Raw genomic sequence first — 12,125 nt, 5'->3', positions numbered from 1 at the left:
CGTGCGATGCTATGTGAAGAATTACTTGAATTATTTTTTCTTATGGAGTGGCTGTCCGTAGTGTTGCTCGTGTTTTCAATTTCAATATAAGAGATAAATTATAATTTTAATATAAGAGATAAATTATAAGTAGAATTTTAGCATGTGAAGAATTACTTAAGAGATAGAGCAAGTGATAAAGTTTCTAAGTATTTTTGAGAGTGGTGGGGGATTAATTTTTATTAGAGGTAAAAATATTTTATTTAGTAAAAATTAATCACGTGTTTGCTTGAGAGTATATAAGTTTAAGATTGCATCTAATTTATTCAAAGGTTGAATTAGGGGAAATGTCGATCTCCTTCAGGATTTGACAGGTGAAGTCCGGACACTAAGGTCATAAAAAAAAAATGATATCTAATTTTTTTTATATAAAATATAAAAATTTTATATTTTAATTATTAAAAATTATTACTTTAAATCTTTACATGGAATATTAATGTGTATGAACGTACTTATTTTTTTTAGTGACACATCACGTGAATGACTAGTTAATAGTATTTAAATAGATGGACTTATTTGTTTCGCTTCTTCAACAATCCAAAAATATGATATTTGATTTTTAATGTATAAAATATCAAGATTTTATATTTTAATTATTAAATAATAACTATGTTTTTTAATAGTTGAGATGTAAAATTTGACATTTTATATATTAAGGACCAAACGTTATATTTTTTAAACTATTGAGGGGGAATAACAAACCAGTCAATCTATTCAAATACTGTCTATTGATCATTAACGTGACGTGTCACTTACGAAAACATGTACGTTCATATATATGTTAACGATTTGTCACGATAAAAACTTAAAATAATAATTTTTAATAATTAAGATAAAAAATTTTGACATTTTGCATATTAAAAATTAAATACTATATTTTTTTAATTATTAAAAAGACACCATATGTATTAATCAAATCACTTATTCGCCGCCCCCACTACCATGGTATAATGGCAAAGTATCTAAAATTTCACATGGAATATCAAAATTCGAATTATTATAAAGATTTGTCGAAATGTTTAAGTTCTGCATAAACTACTCTGAATGTTCAGCTCTGAATATATACAAATTGTGTCTGCATCTTGATTTACCAGAGGAAAATATCAACCCTGAAAATTAGTATGGTGAAATTTGATCACCCTAAGTGAATAAAAAAAATCATTTATTCCCATATAAAACTCCATCACATAATAAGTAACGTTCATTGTAAGTCAAAAGTCACATAATATTTACACAAATCTTGTCACATATATAATATAATAAGCGATTCTCACATTGATCATCCGATCACGTAGACTTATATAAAACTCAAGTATATATCTTAGTGAGTATAACTTATAAAAATTTAACTAGAAAATATCTTTCGTATGATTAACGAGACTTAAATTTACACAAAATAATCTAAAAAATTGCAATAAAGATTAAATTTGAAGTGTTACACAAAATAATCTTAAATTTTAGAGGGTGTTCTCTTTGTTATTTTTAAATTATTTTTAATTTTATAAAATAATAAAATATATTTATTTTATTATTTTAAAAAATAAAAAAACACATTCTATTTTTATGTCACTCTTCCTTCTCTCTTCTCTTCTCTTCAAGACCATCACTATCGCCACCGCATCGTCGCCGCGACTATCATCGACCGCCATCTCTCTTTTTTCTTTCTTTTCTTCGTTTTGGCCGTTCCCTCCGACTAGCAATCCAAATCCGTCGTCTCTGACCATATTTTTACCGTGAAAGTGGCCCTGATCTACAAGGAGGTAAGTCTGTTAGTCTGATTAGCAAATATTTCCAGCACAAATCCATGATATATACGTATGTATGCGCGATTTATATCTGACCAGAGGTTTAAGCTTAGATCTATGGATATTCGACCATTGGATCTTATTAGTTTTTGGGTATGTTGGTCAATAGGGATAAGGGCGTGGGGTGGTTGCCTCTGGTTGTCAGAGACCACTGGCCACGGTGGCCAGCGATAGCGCGTTTTTCAGTTCTGACCAAAAATTAAAAATCAGATCTATGGAAATTCAGCAGTTGAATCTTACTGATTTTTTGGGTATGTTAACCCCCTTGGCTTGACGCTTCTAATGGTAAGATCTGATCATGGGAATCTCTGCCAAAGGTGGTCACCCGCGATTGCTGCTGGCTGCAGTTGTGGCTGGTTGCTGGGTATGTATGTATATATATGCATATATATATATTTATAAATTTTGTTTGGTTGGATAAAAATTTACACGAGTATATAAATTTGGAATGAGTATTGAAGGATGAGTTTGTAAAAATTTACATATAGCTGTTATTGGCCAACGGCTATATGTAGTTGTTCCAAATTGTTGATGGAATTTCGTTGTGCTACTTTCATATAGGATTAGCAATTGATTCTGAAAGTTGTATACGTGCTTCTGGGTAATTATTAATTTGTTTCTTTTTCTTTTTATAATTACTGTGGACTGTTCTTGATACAAATTTTACTGGGGATCCAGACTTATTCTGTATTTGACAAAAGGCAGCAACTTTTGCTAAAGAACTCAACCTCAAGGATTTCTGAAGTTTAAGTTACGTTCTTTTTACTGTTTTTAAGTCATTTTTAGTTTTCGATTTTCTAAAATAATGAAAACGCATTCTCTTTATTATTTTTAAAAATATATTTTTAAAAATAAAAAAAAATTATAAAGAAAACTCAAAACAACAAAAAGTTATTCGTGTTTTCATCCAAAATAAACTCTAAACTCAAAACATATTTATTTACTTATTTATTCATATCTTATTATTATAATAGAAAAAAATATTACAAAATTCATTAACTTTAAATATATATATTTTAATAATATATTAACATTAAATATTTAATAATCAAATTTATTGAATAAAATATTATTAAAAAAATATTTCCAAAAGTTCAAAAACAACGCGTTTTCTAATTTTTTATTTTGAGAAATAATTTTTTAAAATGACAAAAAGAATGCGTTTTTAATATTCTAAAATAGATTAGCAAAATAGAAAATTGAAAATGAATTTAAAAGTTAAAATTAAAAATTAAAAAATAAAGAGAAGGCAATTTTATATTTTTGGAATGGATTTTGATGCGTCTAATAATCCATTTCTAATTATTAGAACATGCAGTTGATGCACCTATTTGGCCCCTTTCTGCCAGAAACCTCATTATATTTTGGTCTCCACGCTGCTTCTGTCCTGCATTTTGCTTGCTTTTGGATGAGTTGATTTTCTAGAGTGGTTGTAATTATCGTTTTGTGAATCCAAACTTGTGATTGTGATATGAGATTTGTAGTTGTTCCCAATTGTATTTGAACACTTAACTATGAAGGTCTGTATTTGTGCCCCTTAAAATATGTGATTGGCATGATCTTTCTCAACTAATTTGTACCTCTAAATTTGCAGAGAAACCAGTTGTTGTACTTTCTACCCAAAGGAAAAACTTGCCTGGACAATTTTTTCCGAGGTAATATCAAAACTCCAATTCAGTGCTATGAGTGCCGTACTTGAGTTTTTGGGGCCTTGAGGTGAAATGTAAAAAATAGGCCCCGAAATGTAACCGTTGAAAGTTGAAGCAGATTTGAAAGATTGAATCTAATGAGCCAATCGACAATCGAGAGGCAACAAGCCACCAGCAACAGCGAGCAATGAAGCAAGAGGCAGCGAGCCACCGACCACAACCCACAAGGGCGAGCGATTGTTAATTGGTAAACTGACTTTATTGACAAACCACGTGTAAAGTTTGATGGTTTACCTTCATTAATGTTTGAATTGAATAAGCTTGTTTTTGGTATCATTTTGTATTCTTAATAAATGAGGTAGCGCAGATATAACAGTACCTCTCATGAACCGTATCTGTGCTTCCGCGTTTGAACTTGTTTGTTTTAAGTATGAAGGAACATTGTATGCTTTTACTATCACGTCAATTATGCTATAATTACTTGTTTGGGGTGTGTTTATTGTGTCGACTATTGGCAGTTTAATGCCGTTATTATTAAAGATAAATTTTTCATACCAATGATTGGAGATCTCCTTGATGAACTTAAAGGAGCTACTATTTTTTCTAGACTTGACCTAAGAGCAACTTATCACCAAATAAGAATGAAACCTGCAGATATACCAAAAATAACTTTGAACACATCAAGCCCTATACAAATTTTGAATCATATCTTTTGGTTTGACTAATGCACCTGCCAGATTCCAATCTCTTATGAACCATATTTTTAGTCCTTACTGGATTTCATTCTTGTATTTTTTGACAACATCCTCATTTATAGCTAAACTTTTGACTAGCACTTTGTTCACCTTCGAACAACATTTGAAGTCCTTAGGTCCAACCAATTATATGTAAAGTAGTCTAAGTATACTTTTGCCATAAGACAAATGGAGCATTTGCGATATGTTACATATGGGGAGATAGTTAGTACGGACCCCAAGAAAATTTCTACAATAGTTGACTGGCCCAGACCAATTACAATTAAGGCTTTGAGGGAATTTTTTGAACTGACGGGATACTGTAGGAATTGACTAAGGCCTACAACAGAATGAAACAATACATAGATCGTAGAAGAAGTGATAGGGAATTCCTGGTGGGAGATTTGGTCTATCTTAAGGTCAACAACACCCACCAGAAGTCTTTTTTTTTTTTTTCTTTTCCTATCTATCTCCAAACTTAGTCCTAAATATTATGGTCATTTTCCAATCATAACAAATGTGGGTCCTGTTACTTATAAACTACAACTACCCGACAACATTACTATACACCCGATATTTCATGTTTCCCTACTCAAGAAAACAATGGACTCCCATGATGTTCCTAACATGGAGTTGCCACCTGCACTTGATGACTACCTGGCGAAGGTGGAGCCTTTGGCTATCTTGGACAAACAGGTGATTTATAAGGATGCTATATCCTTTACCCAGGTGCTAGTTCGTTCGTCGCATTTGCATCCAGATCATTGAGAGTACTTATCGGACTTGCTAACCCAGTTCTCTCGGGCTACTCATTTTAATTCTTGAGGACAATAATAGTTTTAAGGGGACGAGAATGTCACGACCTGGAGGATGTAGGCAAACATCTTGGTCATTGGTGTAATAGATTATTACCCAATTTAATTATTATTTTCTGTTATTAATTTCAATAATATTTTCTGTAATTTATTTTTTTTTTCTGTATTTATAACTTAGCATAAACAGTAACTTACATTTATGTATAGTACTGGCAGCTACCATCCCCTGCTCTTTCCACTACTTTATTCTTGTTAAGTGTGGGCTATATCAGCCCCTCGTGAGATGCATTGGCATTATTGGAAAATGTTTCTCTCTCTCTCTCTCTCTCTCTCTCTCCCTCCCTATTTTTTCACTATTTTCTCCTTGCTTTCTCTCTATTTCCTCTCCCCCTTTCAATTCTTTCATCAAAGAAGTCGCACTCAGGCCGGGTTCCTGACAATTTGCTACAGCCATTGCTAAGCGTCCTCGTAGCTTTCAGCTTCAATCCCAATCACATTTTCAAGTATAAAACGGGTTCCACAAAAGTGGTTGTTAATGATTATTTCTCATAAATAATAATAAAAATGAAGTTTTGAAATTTGAAACAACGGCGAGTAAAGTATTTTCAGGAGTTGGTTTACCTAAATTTGGACTAACTAACAAATGCTTAGATTCTAAGGGCCGAAATTTGAATAGAAAGTGAAGCCGGCCCGACCCAGCCCAACACCACCCTTTCAGTGTTCACATTTGAGAGGATCACCGACCAATCTTTAACATCTAGAGCTACTGATTCAATTTTGACCCGGGCCGGTTTTGGCCCATAGAATTTGGATATGTTTATAATAGATCCGGATCAAATTTGCTTGAATTCAAATTTTTTAGACCCGTTTATTAAGATTTAATGGATCTCGACCCATTTACCCTTTACCCAACTCTCAACTCTCCCACCCATTAGCCAAACTGCTATCTCAACCCTAAAGTTTCTCAAACGATTAGGGCTTCTACACTGCAGGCCACCTTCGCCGACCGCCTTAGACCGCCATTGCCGACAACCTTGGTCACCGCCTCCTGGTTTCTATACAATTTCGTCCTCAGCGAGCGTCAACCGCCGTCATCTCCCTCCTCTGTGTTCGTTGCTCGACCTGGCATCACCGTTTTCGGCATCACGAACCTCCGTCGGCCACTGCACCATTCCTCCTCTCCGACATCCGAGGTTTGCAATTTCCTTTGCTTTTCATATATATAATGTGTGTGTATATACACTCTGTAAAAAAATCAGAAACCAGAAAAACAGCACATTATATATAATGTGCTGTATATATATATATATATATATGTATTGATGTATATATAACAACCCTAACTGCTGAATGCATGTATTGATAAAATTCTGGTTTTTGGTTGACTGCACGATGTTCTTTTGAAGTTTAAACTGGTTGAACAAATTAATACTTATTGTGTTTTAACTTATAAATGGCAAAATGAGGTGTTTTGAGGCTTTGTGCTAAGACTAACCAATTCTACATCAAGCAATTTTCAAAGTTGATAAGAAAAAGATGCACAAAACCTATTAAACCACTAGTCCTGGTCCTTCTGCTTTCACTTTCTGTAGTCTAAACCTGTTAAACCACTAGTCCTAGTCCTTTTTCTTTTGTTCATAGCCTTCTGATTTGTTAGACTGCTACATTGTTGGATATTTGAATTGGAACTTCCTATGGGACTTCGTGCTTAAGTAATATTGTATTATTTGGATTTCATGTTTATGAACTGTTGCTAGTTTAATGTCAGATCTTTGTTGAGTTCTAGGACGTTTGGAAACTTAGTTTATTTGCTGGTTATCAAATAGTGAATTTTGGATATGGTGGCATGCTGGTTATTTTTGGTGAAATTTATGCTTTGGTGATCAAATAGTAAACTTTATACTGGTGCGTAGGAACATTATTATGTGATCAACTTTCATCATTAATCAAACTTTCCTCAAAACTGCCCAAATCGCTAAGCTATGGTCGCTTGGTTTGGAAAGTTGCCAAACCTCCATTGGTGGTTTGGTTTGAAAAAACTTCCCAAACTGACCTTTGCATACCCGTAAGTGAAATTGCTGTGTTGCTTTGTAAGAACGGTGAAAAATTGTATATGTTTTGATTGTTTGTTTTTCTTTTTAATGAATGAGTAAAAATAAAAAATTGTGTAAACAATTGTTAAAATTGAAAGGAAAATTTTATAGGACGGCTATAAGACCAGTCTTGTTGTATGGCTCAGAATGTTGGACAGTCAAATACCAGCATGAGCAAAAGACGAGTGTAGCGGAGATGAGGATGTTAAGATGGATGTGCAGACATACAAGAAAGGATAAAATTAGAAATGAAGTTATTCGTAATAAGGTAGGAGTAGTGCCAATCGAGGAGAAGATGAGAGAGACTAGACTAAGATGGTTTGGTCATGTGAGAAGGAGACTAAGAGACGCTCCTGTGAGGAGAGTTGATGAAATAGAACAATTAGTCACAAAAAGAGGTAGAGGTAGACCCAAGAAGACTTTGGGAGAGACATTAAAATTTGATATGAAATATATGGATCTAAATGAGGATATGACAAAAGACAGAAATACATGGAAGTCTAGAATTCATGTAGCCGACCCCACATAGTGGGATAAAGGCTGGATATGTTGTTGTTGTAATTGTTAAAGTTATTTAAACTATGAAAGAAAGTTAATTTTGTATCGTTTCTTTCTATGAATTTACTAGGTATGGGTATTTACTCAACGGGGATGAGGACAAGGAGTTAAACAAAATGCCCAATAGGGATGGGGAAGAATGGATGGGAATAGGCATGCAGGGATGGGGTCCGTGGCCAAACCACCTCATTGCCATTCCTTTTAAGAGGCATGTGTTTCAACAGTGGAGTATACAATTTATACTCTTTACATACATTAAATAAATTTTGCATCACCAACTAAGCTGGTAACTTTATGGTGAGAGGGTTCAAAACATCAACTTGTGAATCTAATATTGCGAGTTTGATTCCTGGCCCTCCTAATACTTGGGTAGTTCCATGCTATAATATAAGGTTTGTAGGTTTAAATGGAGGGCTAATACTGTTGCCAGGTTGTAGTTTTACTCAATAATAATTTTGGCTTCTCCTTCATTTAGTTTTTAATTCTACAGGTAGTAAAAATTCTCCTTTTTTGTTAGTCTGCTAAAGTAAAAGAAAAAAAAAATCAAGTTTTAGCTCTCAATTGAATTGGGTGCAGATAGGGTGGGGTCTGAACCAACCCAAAATTGTCAGTTTTAACTGGCAGGACACCAGGTTTGGGCAGTATCTTATTTTTTGGATTGCATTAGCAAAATAGGATAATACCCATTTTGAAGCCGCTTCTACCACTTGACCAAAGTAACCTTAGTTTTTGTCTGATTTACTATCATAATAACTGTAAAAGATACACTTATTTCATTTTGAGGGTTCACTCCGTAACCGTTGTTACTGGTGATTCATCTCATCAAAGGAAACGCCAACATCGGCAGTTCACTCCCCACCAGGGAACCATTGAGGTGATGAATGATGTTTTTTCATAAAAAAATATCCCAAAGCTTTTTCTTCTGTAATTTTGGTTTTTCTGTTGCTGAAGATACTGAAGAGTTTTCTGTAACTTCTTTACAAGAACTTATCAGATTGATGGCTGTCTTCTCCCTCTGATTTGTTCTTCAATGAGTGACCTGGTATGTTGGACCCCGTATTATGTCTCCTTAGGTAATTTCTCCCTGTAGAGCTCTTAGTGGAAAACAAAGAGGGTTTCTTCATGTTTTTGGTAACAGCTATTCTTAGTAACTTGTGTTTTAAGAACATCATTGATCTGAGTTAATGTTCCTATTTCCCTAGTAGCAGATTTTAGCTTTTGGAGTAAATGGAGAATGCCATATACCTATGTTCTAATCCAGGAGGAATGTGATAGGGATTGAAGCTGAAAGCTACGAGGACGCTTAGTAATTGCTGTAGCAAATTGTCAGGAACCCGGCCTGACTGCAACTTCTTTGATGAAAGAATTGAAAGGGAGAGAGGAAATAGAGAGGAAGGAGGGAGAAAATAGAGACAAAATAGGGAGAGAAATGAAGGGAGAGAGAGAGAGAGAGTGAACTTCTGATTTTCCAATAATGCCAGTGCATCTCACGAGTGGCTGATATAGCCCACTCTTACAGGAATAACGTAGTAGAAATAGAAGTGGATGGTAACTGCCAGTTACTGTACACAACTGTAAGTTACTGTTCACGCTAAGTTATAAATACAGAGAGAAAAATAAATTACAGAATAAGATTGAAATTAATAACAGAAAATAAGAATTAAATTGGGTAATAATCTGCTGCACCAATGGCCAAGATGTCTGCCTGCATCCTCCAGGTGGTGACACAAATTTACTATGATATCAGGTATTACATTTCTTTATAATGTGGATGATAACCTTGGTATCCTATAATGGTGTATGGATGAGACAATTCTTGGCTAGCGAGGGAGGGAGGTAGAGGGAACTTTTCAACAACTGAAACCAGCGAATCCCATCCCTACAAGCAATAGAAGCCAATGGATGTTAAAAAATGCCGGGCAGAGCTGAGCAAGTACAGGTTGGCATCAGATCCCAAAATTCACACATTAAAGCAGTCAACCGTAAAGATGAAGACTAGAAGAGAAAACGTACACTGGAGAAGTAGACATTTCAGCCAAAACAAAATCAGTTGGTCTATACTAAATATATAACTAGCCATAGTTAGATTGGCATCACACTAGAATTCTTGCATCAGACCCACATAGTGTGATTAAGGCTTGCTGAACTAAAAAGGATGAATCTGAATGTTTATGCTGAACTAGAAAGGTAAGAGATGAGTCAGTGTAAGTGATCTATTCATGAGAGTTTGAGCCCATGTGATGTTCTGGTCCTTTTAATCCTAGATGGAATTTGGAGAATTTGTGTTAACAGCAAGGCAATCAATAACTTCATTGTAAAGTATTGCTTTCCCATTCTTAGGTTGGATTTTTTGTTTGATATGATGGTAGGCACTACAAGTTTTTCCTTGTTATGTAAATGGTTTTAATCAATTTGCTATAATAACTTTCTATTTGAAAATTCATGTAAAATAACGTTTGTACTAGAATTAGCTACCAATGGATAAGTAATCAAATTACAAACACCCTTAAGAGACAGTTTATCTCCAAGACTATCCACCCACAAGATCTAATTTTGGGTTTACAAGTGTTCTTTTAAGAAGCAATGCACTCTTGGGTACTATCTTCACGTCTCCATAGTAGGAAGGGATAAATGTAGCTCCCCCAGCCCCACCAAAAACAAAAAGGGGGGGGGGGGGGGGGGGTTGGGTTTGAAACACAATAATTGAAGGAACAGAAAAAAGAAATGAAGATGAAAACACGAACTGAAAAATAATTTAAGTAAACAGAAAATTAATATATGGTATGGTTGTGTATTGGTTTTAATTTAAAAGCAAATTAGTCAGTTTAACATTTAGGTGTTGATTAGGCCTAATTTATATAATTAAAATATATGAAAATTGATCGGACATGCTAAGAAAGAGTTCAGGTGATTGGTTTGCCTTGCTATATGTAGTCTGTTTGAGAAATAAGTCCCGTTCGTGATTGTGTACTATGATTTACCTACACTGCGATTTTTGATGAAATGTGAAATTTGTGGTGTTGTAGCTTGAGAAATGTTATTTGGGAATGTTGTTACTTGAGTTGAGTAGGAATTTTAGAAATGCTTTGAGAAAAACTAAGAAAGTGCCTTTTAGAAAATGGATTGCTTTTTATTGTTATTTTAGGAAGGGAAATAATTTTTAATTCAATGTTAAGGGCTATTAGTCTCCCTATCGTGCGATCTTTTGTTTCAGTATTTTCTTATGGGTTTTGACCTTTTTGGCTGATGTCTTGTTCATCTCTTTTAGGTAAGATTCTTTCGCTTTCCATCCAACCATACCAGCTGCATCCCAGCTTACATCTATGCTGCAAGTAGAAAACGAGTGAATAGCTTCTTCTCAGCCATTTCATCTCATGATCCATTATTTTTACTAATCAAAAGACCATGAAGTTCACTGCACTAGTCAGAACCATTCCTCGCCACCCCAACCTTCGTGAAATTACCGGGCGTTTACAAAGTCGTTCCTTCCAACCTGACTTTGTTCCTAGAGATGCCAAGGCAAAGCCTAAGAGGTACAAGTATCCAGCCTTCTATGACCCATATGGCCCTAGACCCCCACCCTCTGATAAAATCATTCAGCTTGCTGAACGGATTGCTGCTTTACCCTCTGAATAGCGCATTCAGATAGGTCCAACTCTCAGAGAGAAACTCAGGCATCCCAAGATGCAACCAATTTCGGTAGAAGGAATGGACGCGGGTCCACAAGCCCATGGATCCTCAAAGGTCGAGGAGAAGAAGGCGGAGAAGACAGCATTCGATGTTAAGTTGGAAAAATTTGATGCGGCTTCAAAAATCAAAGTGATCAAAGAGGTGAGAGGCTTCACAAATCTGGGATTGAAGGAAGCTAAAGACCTGGTGGAGAAGGTACCTGCTTTGCTTAAACAAGGAGTCACCAAAGAGGAGGCCAACAACATAATAGAGAAGATAAAGGCTGCTGGAGGGGTCGCGGTTATGGAGTGAGATTCTGCCTCGTGGTTGCTACTGTGCTGTTTCATCAACTGCAAGCGGTTTGAGCATGTGTCTTGGTGTTAGGTTAGGAGTGTAGTATGGTGGTGGTGGTGGTGGTGGTTATGGAGGAGTAATTTGGGCAGATTCTTCTAATTAATTGTCTTGAGAGCCAAGTCCCACTAGTTGAACTGCTTATGAAGACAGACAGCCAAAGTCCCCCTTTTGTTAAATTTGAACTTTTGAATTGGCTCTATATTATTGTTTAAAGCATCAGCAAATGGCTAATAAGCGGAATATCAAGCTTCATTTGTCTGGTGATTTGTCTTTAATCCCCTAGAAGGATCCTCAGCAAGTTCAGTTACATTAGACTTATCCAAATGCTTTCCAAAACTTTCTTCCCTGAGTACACACAGTTCTTTAGAGAATACTACACAACATAAATGGTCCAAAATTTTCCGGCAAT

General features: G+C 35.1%; 1 pseudogene; it reads left to right on the top strand.

Moving 5' to 3' along the window:
- Nucleotides 1-5,964: 5,964 nt before the first annotated feature.
- On the top strand, nucleotides 5,965-12,018 carry LOC127789940 (uncharacterized; annotated as a pseudogene).
- The last annotated feature ends 107 nt before the right edge of the window (nucleotides 12,019-12,125 follow it).

This window comes from Diospyros lotus, chromosome 14 (genome assembly GCF_014633365.1).
Source record: "Diospyros lotus cultivar Yz01 chromosome 14, ASM1463336v1, whole genome shotgun sequence".
Lineage (NCBI taxonomy): Eukaryota > Viridiplantae > Streptophyta > Magnoliopsida > Ericales > Ebenaceae > Diospyros > Diospyros lotus.
Note: the sequence above shows the minus strand (reverse complement) of the source record. Positions and strands in the feature narration are given on the sequence as shown.